This window comes from Meleagris gallopavo, chromosome 9, assembly GCF_905368555.1.
Source record: "Meleagris gallopavo chromosome 9, MGAL_WU_HG_1.1, whole genome shotgun sequence".
Classification (NCBI taxonomy): Eukaryota; Metazoa; Chordata; class Aves; order Galliformes; family Phasianidae; genus Meleagris; species Meleagris gallopavo.
In genome coordinates, this window is record NC_139412.1 from 3,203,199 (window position 1) to 3,223,182 (window position 19,984).

The window sequence follows — 19,984 nt, forward strand, 5'->3', positions numbered from 1 at the left end:
TTCCAGTTCAAGAAGCTTTTCAAGCAGCCAGTACATCTCATCTGACAAAAGAACTAAAAAGGCTCAGAACACTACAACATATTCCCCCATTTTTCTGCTGTAAGAGCTTTCTTTGCTACATTAAATCTCCTCTGCTACATTACATACCAGACTATCAGAGCCACTTGCTTCACTGAGAAATGAAATCCTTGAGCAGCCACTCAAGTCCCCGTGTGACAAGGCACCTTGGAAATCACTTCTCCCTCAACAGAGCCTTCCCACCTGTTGTTGCTTTATTCAGCCACATCCTTTACCTGCAGGCTTCACCTAATCCACATCCGTGAAGTTATCTACATATGCAAATAAAGGCTTGGGAAAAACGCTTTAGGACAAACATTAGTCAGCACGATTTCAATCACTGCCTGGAAGCTTATTAATTCTGGAGCGCTATTAATGGGGGAAAGCAGAAAGCAAGGACTAGATGGCACTGGAATGAGATGGCCTTTGAGGTCCTTTCCAACCAAAGCCATTCCAGGACAGAACATCAAGTTGCAGATCAACTCAAAGGCATCAGTTTCCCTTGGCTTAATAGTATTTTGAGCCTACCTCAAGAAAAGAGCCATTGAACTGACATAATTCAGGCAATACCAGGGCACAGGGATACTCACAGCACAACACAGCACACTCACTGGCTTATGATAAGCCTATGATATGAGAATTGAGATAAAAACGTTACTTATTAAGTATCATACAGATACTTGTAACACTGCAGGATTAACACTGGAGAGGAGATGTGGATTTCTAATGCTACTTGTCCTAGAAACAGAACATTCATCACTTCCCAAATACAAGGACCCTGCACACCAGCACAACACCAATCCAGCTCTTCCAGCCCCAGTAACCATCCCAAAGGAAGAGCCAGAGGTATGAGAATCATTTTCATCCTTAAAAACTTTTCTCAACCCCACTACACAGACCATTATTTGCCCTTTTCAGCTACAGAGCACAAGCTTCTGCAAAGGCTGAGGGCAGTCAGCTCTAACAATGCCTCCTTGTGCTGCACACACAGCTTTGCACATACAAAGAGCCAAACAGCTTTGCATCTATCAATTGTTCTGACAGATGAGCTAATCTACACAATTAGATCCAAAATTACAATTTAGCAATTGCAGAACTTTACCAAAGGAGATTTCTGGAATTTTCAAGATATTAAGACTGCCTAGCATTTCAACTATATTAACCAGCTTTTGAAAGCCTTACGTAAGAACTGTTCAGGAAAGAAATAAAAATGTTGTGGTCAAAGAGTTCTATAACAGAAAGTGAATATTTTTCATTCGAACATTTATTTTGAGCATGTTTGGCATTTAAACTGCTATGAAGAGTTAAGATACTCATTTCCAATTGATTACAACCAATTCACAATATTCAACAATATCAAAGCCTTCTAATTTCTGTCCCTGTGAAGACTGGCTGATAGTGTCAACAGCACCAAACTCAGCTGAAATTTACACTTCACAAGCATGCTTCTCACCCACACAGTCCCTCATAAATCATCTGTTTTGTACTGGGAAAAATCCAGCCGAATAATTTTCTATGCATCAATTTAGGGATGCCTATTGCAACAGAGGAAGACGACTACATAAAGACTATAGAGCATGATGTACACAGAAATATTTACTTACATATCCTTCAAAATGGAAAGTTTCAGACTACCAACACCACAAAAATATCTGATTATTTTGATCAGCACTCAAGATGGTCTTTAAAGGTGCTTGCCTTCTCAGATACAGAAGCCTGGTAACCAACTCCTACTATATGCTTCATGCAAGGAAAACACCTTGCAGAAGTCAGATATGAAAAGCTAGACCAAAAACTGCTGAACCAAGCTTCTTGTTCAATAGCAGGCAGCTCCCAAGCAGAGCAGGTAACAACTAACACAACGCTGCACTGTTGACAGCCTTCATGAGCTGGTGTTTTAGGGTCTCTCAAATTCCAACTGCATTCAGAATGCAGTTTTACCACTCCATAATTCACTTTTCCCCCCTCTGTTAATAAGTCTAATCACATTTCAAACTCGTTTGTCTTTATGATATTGCATGACAGGAGCATTACAGCCACCGCCTCCCATCTCATGGAGCAGCACCCATAGCAGCCCTCCCAGCTCCAGAGCCCTGCTTACCAACCCCATCCCTCATTCATTGTAGTGCTCCTTCACTGCACAAGAAGCTGGAAGCACACCTCCCCTAAGCTATACAATATATTGCCTAGTTATGTTAATTGAACAGGAACACTTTCACTGGGGTTTAGCCATTTAAATCAAATTAGTTGCATAGACAAAGCATCTCAACTTTCTTACTGTTCATGGCAGGATCCCAGGGCTATGTTTCGCCATTCCCAAGTAGTCCAGGTTAATTTTGACATCTAGAATAAGGTTCAGGAAGAGAAAAAAGAATTGTCACACGTTTGCACACTATTATTCACTGTAAGTGTTATTTTAAAGAACTGCAAGGTACAGCATCTCCAACAAAGCTAACTATTGGTTTCTGCAGTGTTTTGAGCTGTCTCCACTGTGAGTGGAAAATTGGACGGCCCTTGCTCTTGCCTGCAGGGAAAGTTGATCTAACTTGCTACTGTCGTGCCCTGCTCTTCTTCCATGCATACAGAATCTCTCATATGCAATTCCGCAAGACAACAGCTCCCAATAAAAATCAATTCCAGTAGTATTGTTGAAGACGAATGTCAGAGCCAATTTTCACTTAAGCTCGTCAGTCTCTAGATCAGAAGCAGAGCCACCATTTTATGTAAACCACTGAATGCACAGAAGCCCCAGGAGGTACGGAAGTCCTCGCAGAAGTAATGCCTTGCATCATGCCACTAAACCAAGCATGCTTTTATAAATTCAGCTGACAGTTGCTGTCGCAGCAGGAAGCTATCTGGCTGGGCTTACAAAAACACTACAAGTTACAACTGAGCTGAAACAGGATAAAGTTACAGTGAAAGGTTTCACAGCCATTTGAAAGTCATCTTTCTGTGCGGAAGGAACAACTGGAGAGCAGAAGAGGAGAGGAGACACTGCTTTTCTTTGTAACATCACAAAGCCAGTGCAGCAACTGCCAAGGGAAAGCAGCCAGGCACCCCTACATGCAAAGAGCACTCAGTAACACTGTCATTTACAAAGGCAGCCTTTTTTTTTTTTTTTTTTTTAATTCTTTCCAATGCAAAGTGTGGAAACACTGATAGCAGTGCTGCCTGCTTCTGCTTCCAGTGTTTCCTCTCAGAAAATAAAATTAAAGCATTACACACGGCAACCTGCATGCTCACATTCAGCTAGCACCAATACATTAGTGGCACTTCTACAGTTCAGTGAAAGGATAGGGATATTTTCTCCAAGGACAAGCCCTTCCCAATGTGAAAGGAAGTTATGCATCTACCTAAGCAAAACAGTGAAACTAATAAAAAAAAAAATAATAGTGAACGCTCTGTTAGACAACAGCTTAACCAAACTTAACCAAAACAGAGGAGTTACCTGAAGGTCAGATACATTATTGCTGTCTTATTTCATTAAGTGCTCTTCCTGTCAAATGCATCAAGTTCCTTTACCTTTTATAGATACCCATTTATGTACCGCAGTCAGAAAGACTCCCGTTCCAGAACTGAATAAATATTCATGTGCCAGGAATGACAAAGTCTGTATCATGGTTCATTTTGGTGAAGAAAGCCAGGAAGAAGAAATCAGAAAGTAGACTTCTGCTGGCAAGAAGCCCTCTAAGAACTGGGCACATGATCCTGGCTTCCCACCACCCCGCCTGAGTATCCCATATAAATCTCCATCTATGCAAAGCAGCATCAGGCTGCTCCAATGACACACACAAGCATTACAGTGGAGGTCTTTATGAAAAGCCTTCAGCAGTGAAAAACTAGAACAACATCAGACTTGTTAGACACATCTGGGATGGCACTGAGACAATGAAGTCAATACAAAGATAGCGTTTTTCCCCTCCAGCCCACTCCTTTTTTCCTCCTCCCCATTCCTTTCTCCACCATTATTCATTCTTGACTCAGGAACATGAAGTGCTGCCACACAAACTCTTCTCTCGCAGTCATTTTCTGGGCTGACTCCCTCCTACTATTAATTTTACTAATGAATAGACAATCTAAACTGCTAAAGGGAGCTGATTGGAACCATAGTGTTGATTCTTTTGGGGGCGTGCAGGGAAGACAGGAGAGAGCAGCACAGAACCCAACAACATACCCCGCAGCATCCCCAGCCTGGCAGCACAATAAGAGCACCTTGGTTATCACCCTGCACCCCAATAAGCCAAGCCTACATCTCACTTTTTACCCACACAAAAGTGTCGAGCACACTTTTAGCTTCTGAACCTCTGTCCTGGATTTGGATCTCCTCCTGGACACAGCTGTGCCCTAGAGGAGCTCATCACCCTCAGCTGCTTGTCACTGCTCTGCCAGAAGGCCACCAGCTGAGCTGCCCTTAAGTACTTTCTAACCTATTTACTTAGGATCAACTGATACAAAGGCTGATTATTTGTGCTATTCAAACCACCCCAGCTTATTTTGGCTGTCTTGCCACAGAAGAGCTCACACAATCGTCTCAGCTGCTAGAGGCAAGGTTAATAGCCCCCTTAACAAAACATTTGCCTCTTCCAAACCTGGGAACGACATCCAAGAGCAAACCAAGACACGATATCCCTAATGGCACCCCAAAAGAAACTACAGCTCTCGGCACGATCATCATCATTATCCAGGATAAGTGAAGGAAAAGGAAGGCAAGTCTTGCTTCTATTTGCTCAGCCCTTTCCAAGGAAACACTCTCACCCAACTCCCAGAGCCCTGCCTGCAGGGACAGCCACGTGCACTGTGTATTAACACTGCACACAAGCCTCTGTCCTTGAGGACAGACAACAATCAGGTTGCCTTAGGGCTACAAGCACAAAAGCGATACCATCCTATACTAAAGTTAGACTACATGCTTAGTAAGATATTGCCTGTGATGCTAACTACTTCACTATTCCCGTGTCCACCCCATCCGCAAAGCTTACAAAAATAACAGGTGAAAGTCTACAGTAAGCATAGTAAGATTTAAGAACAGAAACTGCCTTTGTTTTGTGTATGCAAAGCAGAGAATTCAAGGTCTTGGTCCATTTGGCTCTTAAATAGTAGCATCTATTTTACAAGGGAAAAAAAGAAAAGAGTGACATCCTAAAGTTAGAGGTACTCCTCAAAAGTCACAGAGCACAGCTTTTCATCAGTAATTAAAACATTTTCTTAGGAAAGTGTATTAAAGCCTAGAATTTATCAATCAAAAGTAGTGTAAGCTTCTAGAAAGTCTGCTATCAGATTCATAGCTCAGCAAGAGCACTTCATTAATAAAAAGCAAGGCATTACAGTGGGAAGCCTGAACACCTTGGGGTCACTGTCATTTGCAAAAGGAGATGGTGTGGATTTGTACCAAGGTAGAGCCTCATTGCAAACTCCTCCATGAATTCAGCCTTACTTTAAGTTATTAACCACTTAGATTAGCCTATCTGCAAAGATTCAGGACAGACTCGCTCACCAACATCACTATGATAACTGGTTGAGTTGACAACACATCAACTCTGAGACAGCAGATAACACCTTTATCTCATTACAGCTCTCCATTAAATGATGAAACTCCTGGTTTGGCCATGAAAGACAATCTCTAGGGGAGATACGATGGCAAGATCCACTTGGATTACCAAACATCCCAAAGTAGCCTTCCTATCATTACAGATGTCAGTGGTTCACACTGCCCATGTATAATGAAGAGTCAGTGAACACCTACACACTTACCATTACTCCCCCACAACAAGTGCAAGTACCCACCAGAGGATGCTCTGATTTGCATAGCCACTGAAGGAGCAAAGGCAATGCAGCTTGGGCAGCCCAGCAAATCAGACATTGCTGACTTGCCTACATTTAGCCTTCAGTCCTCTCATAGCTCAACTGTTAAACCCAAAGTTTCCCATTTGAAGGTAGAAGTTTTCCAAGTCTTCAGTTTATACAAAACATCTCACATGGGCCCTCATGGAAATTAACTCTTTTTAATACTGTATACAAATAAACTTAGAACATTGGGCACAACAGCCCAGCTCAATTTTAGATTTTTATATCGCTGGTAAATTACAAATTGAACATTGAGGAAAGCAAAGCTGGTTATGTTATTTTCTGACCAACACCTTTCAATATAAGCACAAAATAGCATTATTAACATGTGATGGCATTTTGTAACTTCCAATAGCTACTATAGAAGTTATTCACAAGCAATGAACGGAAAGTTGACTGGGGAGGGGAGGTGGGAGGAATGAACTATTAATGACTTCTACAACTCTGGCCCCCTCAGCAGATAACCGGCTATAAAAATACACAGACCATGTGCCAAAGTGTGTAGGATTCCAGTGCCACTCGTGGCTTTCTTTAAATAACAGATGTGCTACTCACTTCCTCTATTCTATTCAAAAATCTGTGGGCAGCCATAAGCTTGCCCAGAACCATGCCTGTGTTGTAACAGCAGAGCTACAAGAAAGCTGGGCACTGAGATGCTCGCATCAACAAGGCAAAAGAACAGCCCACCTTCCCATGGCTTGCTCCAAGAGACTGCCAATGTCTGTGAGAAGGACACAGCCCAGCATTTGGATGCTTCATTTTAGTGCAGAATTCACACTCTCATACCAACTCAAGCCTCCAGGAAGATATTTGTGTGGCTCACCCAGCTCCCGTGCAGGCAGACAAGTAGCAGAAGATCTAAAAGGCAGCCTGAAAGCATGAGACTTTGAAGCATGAGGATCACATCCCTCTGTGTGTGCTGGGAGGAGAGCGATCTGCCTCCCCTCACATCATTCCTGCCTCGACTTGTGAGAGCAGCAGCAAGGTGTAGCCACAGGCTGAGAACCTGAGCAAACCACCGAGTGGGTTTCACTTCCCAGGAGATAAGCAGCACAAAAGGTAACTCCACTGATGGGCTTTTAAAGGATTCATGGATAAAGTTTTAAAGAAATGAAAGAAAAAAAAATCAGATTTGGCATTTTCTTACGGAATTATGTCAACATATAGAATACAACATTCAACAGAAACGGAGCTTCCACTTCAGAGCGTTGGATGTCATGCCAGTACAGCAGAAGCCTGCTGGATAGCTCAGATCTTCACCTTGCCATACTGTTGGATATCTCACATTAGCATTATCAGATAAGGTCACTTTCTCAAAAGAATCAAAGTTCCCACGATGCTCCAGGAGAGCATTCCACTTCATTTAATGAAGTGTGGAATACACTCAACTGGCAAAGAGAACAGATCACTCATGAGATCCTAGAAAACAATCAGGAAAAGGGAATTAGATTGAAATCCACTTGTTCATCCTTGCTTTCTTGGATCTCAAGGTTCTCTTTAAGATTTAATCATTGTATACCTCAAAAATTCTATTTTTTCTTCTTGTGACATGAAACCTAGCCTTCCTCATAACAACAGCTTGCTCTTGATCAGATGGAGGTGCTGGAACAGCTGCCCAGACAGGCTGTGGATGCCCCATCTCTGGAGGTGTTCAAGGCCAGGTTGGATGGGACCCTGGGCAGGTATTAAATGTGGAGGTAGGTGGCCCTGCTTGTGGCAGGGGGTTGGAGCTTCATGATCCTTGAAGTTCTTTCCAACCCTGGCCATTCTGTGATTCTGTGAAGTCAAGTTTGCTTACAGTGTATCACAGTTTTCATTTGTCATCTTGCTAAAGCAAGGTCTGCAGTTTCCCACTAGTACAGACCAATAAACTTGCCTTCCTGTTTGCTTTTCTCACCAAGAACAAAATTCCTTCACTGCAAAGACAGAATTGTACATTCAAAGAGACCAGCAGGTTGAGATGCTGAGCAATGCAGTAACTTAATTACTTCTAAACCCTAAGAGCTGGAGCAGGTACTTAAACCATCCCATCCCTGCATTCAACCACAAGATATGTGCAAGACAGCCATGTGCTGACAAGTGTTCTATAAATGAGATTGGACAGCCTGGACATGGAGAAGGTCTCTAACCTAAAGCAGTTTCTTAATTTCCCCTTTCATGCAAATGAAGAGACTTCAGACAGGACAAACAGGCACACACACCAGTGGGAAGAAGGAGCCAAACAAAGGAGTCCAATCCCATGGGTAAATAGCCTCACTACCTTGATGGCTGGGAGCCAGTTCTGCTTCTGGTCCCATCCATACCTGCAGGAAAACCTCAGCATGTGTGTCCTGCCCAGAGCACCCAGTGTGCATCAAACCCAGGGACTGGGGTCCCTCAGAAAGAAATGCAGAGCACATGATCCATACATTCAAGTAGGCGTGGAGCACCTGGTAGGGCTGATAGTCTTAAGCATGGAAACAGAAAAACATCTCAAGGGTCTGCAAAAGTTAAGCAACTACAAGACAGGGCAAAAGCTCAGAACTTCTCTGACAGCAGAACTCCTGCTTACATCTATTTCTAGTCTACTTTCACCTGTACGTAAGTATAATCACGGTGTAAATATTTCCTACTAAAGCTAAGCAGAACAGCTTTAAAATGGTAAGCACGTTGGCATTGCCAAGTAAATCTCATGTATTTCACAACAATGGAATACACCACTAAGCAGCTGCATCAATTACAAGCATCTTAAAACAAAAGCCCCAAGAAATCATATGACCAGCATCATTAGGATGTACAACGAAGCACTGTTTCCACAAATGGAAACAAAAAGACATTCCCTGCAGTGAGTTTAAAGCAAAACCATTCGCTAACAACACAAATCTATCACTGCTGCATTCTGCAAAATAAATTAATACACACTATTTTAAAAGTGCTTCTCAAAATAGGCATATCAAATTCTAAATACTGACCATGGGATATCTCTTGGATTCTCTTTGAATGAGTCATATATATAAGTTAAGGGGATCTGCCAAGCTCTGTCCCAGCTCACAAGCTATCGTATAGAACTAACAGAAATACAGCTGTGGGAATTTCGAGCTCAAAGCATATAACCCTGAAAGGAAAGCAGAACACATTGCCCCATCTATTTAAGCTCTTACCTACCTCCCACTCACACTGACAACCATATACACTGTGCCAGAGCTGTGATAAAGGCATGTGAACTTAGCCTAAGGCCATCGAAGTCAGCTTTCCTAAGCTATTAGAAGTCATTAGAAAAGTTTTGTGCCATCGATACAGAGCAATGGGCACACACTGAAGCCTCTCTCAGAGGCAGCTGGCTCTTAGAACAAATGGAGCCATTTGTTCAATCACACCATGCTGCAGTACCTCTAAGTTTTGCCAGCACAGATGTGAGAGAGTAAAGAAAAAAAAAAAAGCCACATACTAAGAATCAAAGCAACTTCAGCACAATAATGAGAAAGAGCATTTTAGACACTTCTTGCTTGTAGTGTTTGTGTAGGTGATACAGTAATGCGAGTAGAAGCACTTCTGGCAGAACACATTGCAAATTCGTTTGGAGTCTCCATCAGCAAGTGGTATTTGGAATTGCTTAAATTGATTAATTACCCCTTTCTAATAGCTGGACCATGCTAAGAGCCCTTGGTGTAATGCTGCTGGAACTGCCAATTCCAAGCAGAGGTTATGACTTTAGATCAAGGCAGCTTGATCTCCACTATCAAAGAACATCTACAAATATATTATACTGAGATGCACTAAACATGAGACAGTTTGCTGCAGATTTGTTTCTTCTAAAGGCACTTAACTTGATGTAAAGCAGAAATCATCTTTAAGGTTACCAGAATCCAGGGGCAGGGAAATCAAAGCTGTACTCCATGCCCACAGGGTTGGTTCCCTATATCCAATCCACATGCCAGCACCAGAGCCCTTCCTGCCGGATAAAGCAGAACCACAGCCTCACACGATTTGCAGTTTGGTGAGCCTTTAACAGAACAAGTGGAATAAAACCAAAACCTGACTTGGGAAAAGCCACTTCAATTCATTTTTGACACCTGGTGGCAATCCAATGCTCCCTAGAAACAGAGCTGCTCCTTTGAAGCCCAGCAGCACGCCGATCTGCGCTGGCGGCTTTGAACTTCAGAAGCAAAGGGAAATGTTTAGAAGCACAATTTTGAAAAACACAGAATCAAAGAGATGAGAAGCAGCCTCTCATTTAGCCCAAGTTGCTGCCCAAACTTTTACAATCAGCACGGCGGTTCATCTCAGTACTAAGTGGCACTGCAGAACAGGCTTCACCACGCAACCAGCAAAGCCCTAAAAGTTCCCACCAGTGCTGTCTCCGTGTGCAGCTCATTGGCAAAAGAAGCAACACTGCTCGGTGCCACCATCCCTCAGTCCCCGGGCTGCATTTCTACGAGCCAGAAGGCATTCCTGGTGCAGTTTCTTGGCAGGTCCAAGCCAGCATCAGCCTCATTAACACTCGGAGCATTCAGGCTAACGAGACCCTCGCCAGGCAGAGCTGATGTGCAGAATTATAGACGGGACGCAGAGTGCCAAGTTAACACCGCACTTCTTACACGGAGACGAAAAGTCCTTAATAGGGCTTAATAACAGCAAAGCTCGGCCTGAATTTTAGTGAAGGAAGAGAAGAGATCAGCGAGGTACCCGCGAGCCACAGCCACAGCCTCACTTCTAACGCCTGCATCCCACAAACAACCGCGGGACTCCGCCGTCCCACTTACAGACCGCAGCGCAACCAGCAGCGACGGGCTGCCAGGGCCGAGGGGAGGAAGCGAGGACCCCGTGGCCGTATCACAACGCCCGGAAGACGGCAGCCGGGTGCACCCAGCCGCACGGAGCCCCCCAGCCCCGTCCGAGGGGCGGCGCGCAGGCCCCGCGACCCCCGAGTCCTCCCGAAGCCCCCGACCCGAGTGGGGCCGAAACGCACAGCGTCCACCTCGCACCCCTCGCTCACCTGCGAGCCATGGCAGCGGGCCCCGCTCCGGAGCGCTCCCCAAGTATCGAGCGCGGCCCCGCGCCCGCCGCCTGGCCACGCCTCCGCGGGAGCGCGCGTCCGCGTCAACAAGGCGGGTTCGCGCATGCGCGAGGGAAGGCGTAGGGGGTGGAGCATAAGGCGAGGAACGATAGAAAGGGGCGTGGCCTAGGAGCCAGATGGGGCGTGGTCTAGGTGTTGGAAGGCGTGGTCTATGCGCCGGGGGCGGGGCTAAGGAGGGGAGCCGGGCTGTAATTTGGGAGCAGCGTCGTTAGGTAAGGCTAAGTGAGGTCATCCCGTGCGGCTGCCTGCTAATTAAAACGTTTCCAAACTTCCCCATTAAAGGCAGCGCCACAGATGTGTCGGACCCTACACAGGTTGCTCCGAAAGTAATGCCTCCTATTTATTTCCACAGGAACTACACGGGCGCAATGAGCACTACAATGCTGGTTGACAGAGCACATTCTCAGAGGCAAAACTCTATTTTTTTCAACGTAGCCAGGTCATGCAAAGAGAACAATACCCGTTAAAAACATTTCCCATTCAAAAATTTTTATCTGATTTTATCTAAAAAAGAAAAAAATAGTTCATATGTGGCACATGTGCTATCACCAGCTCATTCTGAATGTCTCCCATAAGTTACAACAGGATCTATTACAAAACCGAATGCAGAACTTGGGCAGAAAGAGGAACTGAGCCCTACTATGCTTCAGTTCCATGTGACAAAGTACATCCACTGCTTGCAGTTCTGCAATATACTCTGCTGAACTTCACTTGAGCTCCAACCGCAGCACCCACAAATGTGTGCTCCCAGCAGCATTCTCTAGCTGCTTTGATTTGCTTTGCCTGCAAAAGGAACCCTGCAACCCCTCCTGTGAGTGCTTCAAAAGCAATGCAAGAGGCAACCACCCACTGCTGGCTCTTGGAGTGAACTCAGGAACCCTGCAAGCACTGCTTCTGCCTCCCTGTTCCTCTTGGCTTTTCTGTGTGCCGCAGTTTGGAAAGCGATCACTTTCAGGATGAGGACCTTTGTGCCTTATCTATACTGAAAATATTCTGTGTTCAACAGATATTCATATTCATGCCACAGTAACAGCCTGAAAAATTCCAGAAAAGAGGAACAATTTATAATCTGAAGAAGTGGTGCTGGGCTGGCACAGCTGCACAGGGAGTCACCATCCATGGAGGTGCTCCAGAGCCATGGGGAGGTGGCACTGAGGGACGTGGTGATGGGCATGGGGTGGGCTGGCTTGGGGATCTTAGTGGACTTTCCCAACCTTCACGATCCTATGATTCTATGACCTGCTCCCGTTCCAAGGAGCTGTCAGGGCAGACACGTGATGTCCTGTGCTCCATCCCCACTTCCAGCAGCAGGCACTTCCCAGGAAGCCCAGCAAAGCAGTGCCTGTCCCATTTCCCAGATATTTCCTGTGAGGAGAGGCCCTTTCCCAGATCAGCAGTGAAAACAGCACACATTTGGGAAAATGGAAGTGCCAGCCTTCCAGCCTGGTGCTGGAATAGGGCAGAGGATTTTTGCCTCTCTTCATCCTCTGTACAGCCTCTCACAATGAAAATGACGAATAGTTGGGCCAGCAGAGAACCACACTGTTGTGAGTCTTCTCTTCCAGGCAAAAATGCAACAGAGACAGGAGCAGATCAGCACAGACATCACTGCTACTCTCGGAGAAACATTTCCAACATAAATGGAGCATTTCACTAGAGAGAAACAGTCAAAATATTAAAATATGTAGAAAGGGGGGGATTATTTTGGCCACTGAGCATTAAAATTCATCAGGTGTGAAAAAAAAAAAAAAAAAAAGAAAAAGAAAAAGCATTCAGACCTGAGGAGTTTGGAAGGATAAATGAGATGTGAAAGGAATGAAAGAAGGAAGGGAAAAGCACTGCAGGAAGCACAGTTGGTGACATGCAGCAGAGGAGGACATCCTGTGCAGTCAGAGGTTTAAATGCCTCAGGCATTTGGAATGGTTGCAAAATTTAACACAGCAGCTACAAAGGCAGTATCTGACCTAAATACACCACTTGCATCCTTATATTATCTGAGGTTACCATTTCCTTTCATCACCAGAGGCCCATTGCCCACAGTGGACACACAACACGTTTTAGACTTCATCTTGCAAACTCTTGCAGGACTGTGACATTTACGTTTGCAGTGAGGCACTGACACATAGCCAACCCTTTCCAGTCTGCAGTCCCAGCCCATGCCTTTCTCCTCCCAGCATTTCATTCACAGAAGACATCCAGACCTGAACATTACTCATTCCCCCCACCTGCTTTTTGTCTTTCCTTGCTGTCTGTCTTTGAGATGTATTTTTATGAAGAGTACTGTGGCTCCTGAATTGTCAGTTGTATTATTTCTCTGTATGACTCTATTTCTTCATTTTTGAGGGAGTAAGGAGAGGGGCGGCAATGTGAAGTTTGAATCACAGATTTTCAGCAAGTCCAAAGTCTCAGTTATCTGATTTTTTAAGCCAGATTTGGATCTTCATCCTCTCTTTCCCAACACTTTGCTCTTTGTACGGCTTTTAGTGCCCAAGGAAAAAATAAAAATAAAAAACAGCCAAACACAATTCTTTTTTTTTTGTTGCTACATCATAAGTGAAGCAGCACAAGTGAGGAATGCTCCAAAAAAAAAAAAAACCAAACCCATCAAAGAGCAAAATACAATACTCAACTTCAATTATACGTTTCTAAAACATGCATTTTGTCTTTTAATATCAATTCCATCCATGTCTCCTCTTACAATTCACCCCTTCCTGCACCCGCAGATGGGGATGGATGAGAAAGAAGCCCTGCTCCACCCAACACAGGTCAACACAATGGAGGAGGAGTGACCTGAGCCAAATATGGGACTTCTGTATATATAATTCTGCTATCAAAGCAAGATACAGACTTCTGTCATATACCATTTGTTGTATCACAAGAAAATGATTAAAAGCAAGTTTCTGCCTGTCTGTTGCAGATGCTGATGCATTCATTGCTGACTTCTTAAGCGCTGCTCCTTTGCACAACATCTGATCGAAGCTGGATATGACACGTGTTCTGGCAGAAGACCTCCTGTTACCTCTCATAGAAGAAACACAAGTTTACCACTGTGTGTCCTTGCTCTCCAGAATGGAAGCTCAGTCTTTCTGCAGCAATCAATGGCTCTTAGACCCAAGCAATCCATCTTCCGGCTAATTTCCAACAAAGATCACAATGGATATAAAATAAATTATTGATTGCTGCCAGGAAACGCATTAACAAATCTGTCTCAAGCTCGGTGGTTCCAAGTGGAGCAAATTTATTAACTGTCAGTGATGGGGAAGTCCTCAGTAATCAGCTGAGCTGACCCAGTAGGAAAGGAGCTTAGTGCACAGTGAGCTGCCTCTGAACCAGGTCAAAATGGGATGGTACAGTGTGTGCTTCAAAAAGGAATGCTTCAGAAAGAAGCATCAGGCTGCCACGGGGCAAAATGTAGCATCTTGCAGAGATTTTCCCAACACAGCACATGTTAAACTCAGGTGCTCTCCCACCCTGAGGCAGTAAGGAGTGATGGATTTGGATGCAGCTCCCAGCGCAAAGCTGGGCTGCAGGAGCTGCAGCAAAGTGTGCATTTGCAGAGTTATTTCTTCAGAAATAAAGGAATCATCACGAAATGTGCTCGGTCTGCTGAGACATCACAGTGTGTGCACAGGATGAGCAGAACCTCGTGGCATGGGCACAGCTCATCGCAAGATATTTTACTGCTGAAGTTGTGCAGATATAAATCCTTCATTGCACTCAAAGTCCATGCTTTTGCCTTGCTGGCCTGCAAAAGGGTGTTGACTGTGGAGGGAAAACAAAGCAGCCATTCAGCCTGACGTGTTAGCAATAAGAGAAAGTTTCAGTTATTGCCATGGAATCAATATGACTGAGATATACAGCGCCAGAGAGGAAAGAGGTTAATTTTAGAGATCCTCTCGTGAGCCAAAGTAAATGGTACGAGTTGAAATTCACAAACAAAAATGCAACTTAACAGATATTAGACATCCCCCACACCCACTCAGGACTCTGTTCTGAGCAGAGATTTACTCTCCGTATGACCTGTGGGGCACATTTGAAAATAAATAACTGCACTCAGTCCATAGCATCACAGATCCTGTGTTCAATATCCCATAGCATGTGTGGGATGTAGAGAAAGCAAGAGCAAACGCCTATGTACCACAAGCCCAGTACCCATTGCTGGGTTATCCTCCCAGACAAAACATGGCAGAGGATCCCTGGAAAACTGCTTGGCAGATACACCTCCTGCCCATTGAATGTTCATTCAGCTCCTGCCCTTCTCAGAGCTATGTAAAAGCTAAGCTTTATCTGTGAGAAAGAGGAGGAACAGCAAAGGCTGCCAACACTTGGAGGAATCCTGACACTCTGGCCCTATTCTCTGTGTCCCGGGGCCATAGATCACTTGTGTGCTTTACTGCCAGGGGGATATTCTTTCAATTTAAAGCATTTGATCCTCTGTGTTTTGGCAGTTCTCAGCAGCACACAATTTTCCCTTCAATGAGACAAAATGAATTAACGTGAAATGGGGGCTGTAAATTACAGGTCATCAGTATTGGCAGGGAAATCATAGGTCCTCGGCAGCACAATAAATACCAGAGGTGGATGCAGCCAATTGCTTTAGAAACTCATTATTTATAACACCGGTCACAGCTGCAGGGCTGTAAATAGTGCTTCTGAGTGCTGGGATGTGTACCTCACAGAAGTCTGTCCGTAAAGTCTGCCCATAGTATACAGGGGCAAGCCCTGTGAAATTAACATCAGAAGTGAAACAAAAGCAATGGATGAGTGGCTCAGTGAAGCTGTTCTTCATTCGGTTCAGCATTTTGCTGAAAATCATTTCCATTGAACTATAGAGCAAAAAACATCTCTGGAAAGCTCCTGGAGACAGTTGAAAGTGCACAGCCAGCACCCATCTTCATGCTGCAATCAGAGGGCAGAAGCAAACCCTGATTGTCTTTGTGCAGAGTTCTGTTGTCTGAGCTCTGACAGTGTATTTTGTGAGATTAGAGCCTGCACAGCTGGGAATGATGTGACAGATTCCCCTTTCCTTCCAGGCATCCTGCACGTCTGCTCTCCAGCAATCCCCGCAGGAAGCTCTAATGCAGGTGGTCAGGAGAAGGGGGAGGAAAGGAAATTGTTTTTCACATTTCCCCTCTGGAGCACAGGTTGCAACATGCATCCCTCATTACGCCCCGTCCTGCTTGGATGTATAACATCACCTCATCCAGGCCAGGGCTGCTGCTGCAGAAGTCACTTCTCGTCTCCACCTGTGCGCAGATGTGGCCAGATGTGCACCCAGGGAGCATGAGCTTCTGCTGTGCATGGTTTCCATACTGCTTGGATGCTCAGGATCATGCTGTAGGGCTGCCTGAACGTGTTGTGTTAGTTTCTCCATTTTTTTTTTTTTTTTAATTGAGGTAGAAATTCAGAGCATCGTTCCACAGAATTACAGAATGGCCAGGGTTGGAAGGGACCTCAAGGATCATGAAGTTCCAACACCCCTGCCACAGGCAGGGCCACTGACCTCCCCATTTAATACCAGACCAGGCTGCCCAGGGCCTCATCCAACCATGCTTTGAACACCTCCAGGGATGGACAAAGCATCCACAGCCTCTCTGGGCAGCTGTTCCAGCACCTCACCACTCTTGTAGTAGAGAGATTCATCATTTTTAACAGTTGCCCTTTCCCATCTCCATTTCCTGGCCAGCCCATGCATCCTGGTGAGCAATGTCGGAAAATGAAATGAGGATTTTCACCAAATGAGAATGACTACATCCATCATCAGAACTGCTCTCAAGGCATCACTGTTGATTCTGGGTCTCCTTGTGCAGTCTGGATGCAGTACCCCAGAGGCAGCTCCCAAAAGCACCTGGCTGAACTTGTGCTCTGAGACTCTTTTCAGGATTAAAAGAAGAGAGACATTGAGACATTGGGCTACTTCAGGTTCTTGTTTTCATAAACAGGCTCAGATTCAAAAGGACACATTTCTGACAGCAGAAACTTCTCTTGGCAGGGAGACCTGAAAGGAAAAATCACTGCCCCTGCCTCACTGCATCCCTGCTCTGTGGTGCTCAGAAAGGCAGGTGGTGCCCTGGATGCTTTTTGTTCTGGAGCCCCTGAAGAGCTATCAGGAATCACATTTCAATACAGCACATCTGGACATTATCTGAATTGTAGCCAACAGTTAAGCAGAAAGACATTAAAACCAAACCTCAGGATTTCACTGCATGGCTGATGTTCCACCGTACCTCTGAAATAATTGACTTTCTGTACACCAGGACTGCTCTGTCTCTTTGCATTCTCTCACTGCATGGTGGTGGGAGCAAAAGCATTCCCTCCATTTGTTACCTCTTAAATTCATGCATAATTACACTTCCTTTTAAAATCACTGTGAAGTCAGGCAGGGAAAGGACTGCATATCTGGACACTGCATTGATGGCAGCACACTGCCTTTCTTCACTGTGGCTCTGCAAATGCCTTCAAGCAGCCCACCATGATCTCCCAAGCAGACCATATAATATGCACTGTGCCAAACCTCCATCTGATGCCAACAGGGCTGGGCTGCACGTATTTCCCACATACACCATGCTTCAGTGTAAGGACAAGGTATTATGTATGATCCCTGGCTATGAACAGAGTTTGTGGCTGTGGAACCTGAATCTGTATGAAACACAGAGGCACACACACTGCAGTCACAGAAAACTTCTAAGGAAACCAAGCAGATATACATATATATGTTAAATAGCATAATAAATACACAGCACAGCCCACTTCAAAAATACATGAATCACTGTGTGTCTTGTAGCTGTCCCAAATCAATCGCTCTTTGAACATGATTCAGTGGTGGCTGCAGTGCCATTTGGTTTGGATGCACATTGGCCACTTCATTCACCACGCCTGGGTTTTGGATAAAAACCAAAAAGTGGGCAACAGAAATAAGAACAAAAGTATTAGGAACACTATGAGTGTTCTTGCCCATGCCTCTGGAATCAAAGTGATCAAAAGAACCCATAGCTTTTGTTTTCGATAGGAAAAGTGTTGTGCTGCAAGAAGAGTTCTCCAGCGTTTGGGAGAAGAAAAGAAAAAGAGAGGTGGAAATCTTTTCTGGTCCAGAGAAAGGGAGGTTTGAAGTTAGTGGTGATAAGAAATGGTATTAAAGAACAAAACTCCCATGGTAACTCCCACTCCACCTATGAGAGAGCAACTGTTCTCCCTGCCCAGCTCCACGGATCCCATCCAGCAAGCTCCATTAATACATGGCATCATTCAGTTTTGTATACTTTATGACTCAGTTAACATACTTGGCACAAATGAACAACTGGGAGGACGCATGCCAATGCTCTGAAATGCTGTGATTTGGAACTTAAATATTTTTTATGGAAAAGGAAGAAGTGATATTCCAAAGAGATGGAAGGCACCCAGGGAGCAGTGGGCTGGGGCAACGAGAGATGGCATGAAGCTCTTCTGCCACTGCCAGCATTGGGGTGCCCAACAGGGCTGTCCCAGCTGCTGTGCCACCAATGGGATGTTTGGGGGCTCTCTGTGAGGATGAGGCCACCTGCTCCCTTTTCTGCTCTGCTTTCTGCCCCAGCAACGAGCTGTGCTTGCTGCCTGCATGCTGCTCTTGTGCTCCTGGCCTGGGTTTGTGCTGGTCACTGCCTCAGCGCTGTGCGCTCCTGGGGACACCAGGCAGCATCCTGCACATTGTAAGAATTGGCAAACCACAGGAGGGACAGCTGAAATGCAGCCCAGACAAGCAGCCACACAACAGAGGGGGTATTGCGTGTGTGTCAGTGAAGGAGGGCTGCAGAAAGCTGCATTCTTGCAGTGCAGTATCTCACTGGGAAAGTAAGAAATGAAGAGATGGGAGAGAACATGACCACCTGTGAAAAGGAAATATGCAGGGAGAGATGCACAGAATGCAGAAGGCAAAGGATAGTGGCTGTCCTGTGACAGCTCCTGGAGGCAGCTGAGCAATGTGATCTGCAAGACATAGCACTGATGGTCTGGAAAGAGACATTTCAATGCAGGGTGAGGGAGCATGCAGAGGGGAAATGAATGCTGACCATACACACCCAGAGACAGAAAGCATCTGACTTTATACACCAGAGCTTCAGCTTTTGAGAAAACACTCCCAGGGAGCACTGAGAGAAGCCAGTCCTTTGCCTTCTCCCATCAGCCTCCTCCTGAGGTCCATCTGAATGTACACAGACTGCCACAGAATGGAATTGTATTTACAAGCATGAATGCACCTCAGCAGTTTGACTTGTTATTTCCAGGGGGTTTTGCTTGCTTAATGCTCCATAGTTATTGTCTCTGCTGCAGAAGAGACAAAGCTATTGCTCTGCTCTCAGACATAGCTATTTATATCTTGTAAAAAAGCTCCCCAGGAAAGAAATATATGAAACCAATATCATAAAATTAGGACAAAGACAAAACCTCCAGGGCCATTCTGCTCCAAAGCTGTCACTAAAACTACCACATCACTTTTTCTTTCCCTGCCGGGTTGCTCCCTCCAATCCCTATGGTAGAAGCTCTTTATTGCTGCCACTTTAAGCTTAATTCAAATCAAAAGGAGCCCATGTCTCTGGGGAAAGCAGTCCCACAACCAGCATTGGACTTGCACCATTCTTCCTGAGAAGAAATTTTTCCTACTATCGTACCTGAACCTCCTGTGGTGCAACCTAACACCATTGCCTCTCATCCTATTTCACTGCATATACTTTGTGCCTAATTGTATTTAAATGATTTTCGAGTTGTTTCCCTCTCTCTCCCTAGCCCATCTGCTATACCATCACAGACATAACATCAGAGGCCCCACTCCTTCAAAGAAATTCTTGAAAGTGACTCATGGAACCAGATGTGCCGTAGCGTGTTGTGTGCACCCAGGGGTGTGTTTATCCCTTACTGCTTTCCTCACTGAGTAAAGCTGTTATCACATAACTGGAACACACAGCACAGTGTTCCATCACTACGAGAAAGTCTTTGAGGTGTTGGAGTGTGTCAAGAGAAGAAGCTGGAAAGGCTCTGGAGATCAATCTTATGGGG

At 45.0% G+C, this 19,984-nt stretch overlaps 1 protein-coding gene across 2 annotated transcripts in view; it reads right to left on the reverse strand.

Moving 5' to 3' along the window:
* Nucleotides 1–11,007, reverse strand: part of KLHL13 (kelch like family member 13) — a 66,567-nt gene extending 55,560 nt beyond the window's left edge. Inside the window, exons 1-2 of one of the 2 annotated variants that reach the window (XM_010715176.4) lie at nucleotides 10,877–10,950; nucleotides 2,336–2,400 (exon numbers count right to left, since the gene is read on the reverse strand). The gene's annotated coding sequence lies outside the window, so the exon portion shown is untranslated. Of the gene's footprint in view, nucleotides 1–2,335; nucleotides 2,401–10,876 lie in introns of both variants that reach the window. The other variant, XM_010715178.4, reaches the window with a different exon arrangement.
* Nucleotides 11,008–19,984: the final 8,977 nt, after the last annotated feature.